Genomic DNA, 1132 nt, shown 5'->3' with positions numbered 1-1132 from the left:
TAATCAGAAAACTTGTTCTTTAGTATTGAAGATTCCCAAGAGCAGTTATTTTCTTGGATGAAACTACTGTCAGCCTTTCAATAAAATTACTTATCATCTGTCAAATTTGCTGTAGATTGGGCACATCTTTAAGTATATGCAGTGACCAATTCCTAGAATGAACTGGTATTACTCTTCTGAATACCTCAAAAACATCCAGCTAATGTTGACATTTTAAATGAGGGCTCTCAAATTTACTTTCATATCTATAATCAGCAACAGCTTCGTGCCACATACAAGTGTAGCAGACAGTAACTTCTTGGAATTCATCTGTTTCTGAGTTTTATAACCTCTGCCCTGTACTTCACTAGAAGTGATGTTTGCTGCACAGCTATAGCACTGATTTTTAAGAACCAAAAGAAACATCCCTACCTCTAGAACATGAAAAAAGAAATCCAAAGCATTACAGCTAAATTAGCAGACTGTAACTTGCTCGACTCAGTTTTGAGGTATTAATGTAAACTTTTGGGGAGTGAACAGATTACATAGTTCTGAAGGGCCAAAAGAAAGAGATAAAACTCTCTATTCCATGTTCATATGTACTCTATGAATAACGTTTAGTACAAGGAATTTTGTTGTAAAAATTCCTATAATTACTTGAAATGCCATAGAGGATTCTTCTTTATGCATGGAAAGACAGTGAAATATTTATTTTTCAATAATCACCTACTTTTCTTCTCACTACTATAAAGGCTTGAAACACGGAATTATTTTTATAAAACGTTACATCAATCATGTGCTTCACCTAAAGCTGATCTAGAAGCTACAGCACCATCCACAGCAAAAGACCATTCCTTCTTTTTATTGAAGGAATACTGAAAAGTGAATACAGAGATAGCAGCTGGGCCATTCTTTTATGAGTTACTCAGGAATTGCTGAGAATCAAACAATATGTTTACAAGATTAGGCTCCCGAGTCAAAACCAGAGTAATTAGTGTTGTCCACTGGCATTCTCTCCCTCACTGGTTTGCCTTCTTAGAAAAGGATACAGCAGGGAAGGGGTCCATACATCCAAACCTGGCAATTCCACCAAAGGTAGGGAGGAAGATACACCATGATCAATAGCTGATACCCTGACACTTCCATACAAAGA

Source organism: Chaetura pelagica, unplaced genomic scaffold (assembly GCF_000747805.2).
Source record: "Chaetura pelagica isolate M959 unplaced genomic scaffold, ChaPel_1.0 scaffold66, whole genome shotgun sequence".
Lineage (NCBI taxonomy): Eukaryota > Metazoa > Chordata > Aves > Apodiformes > Apodidae > Chaetura > Chaetura pelagica.
Note: the sequence above shows the minus strand (reverse complement) of the source record.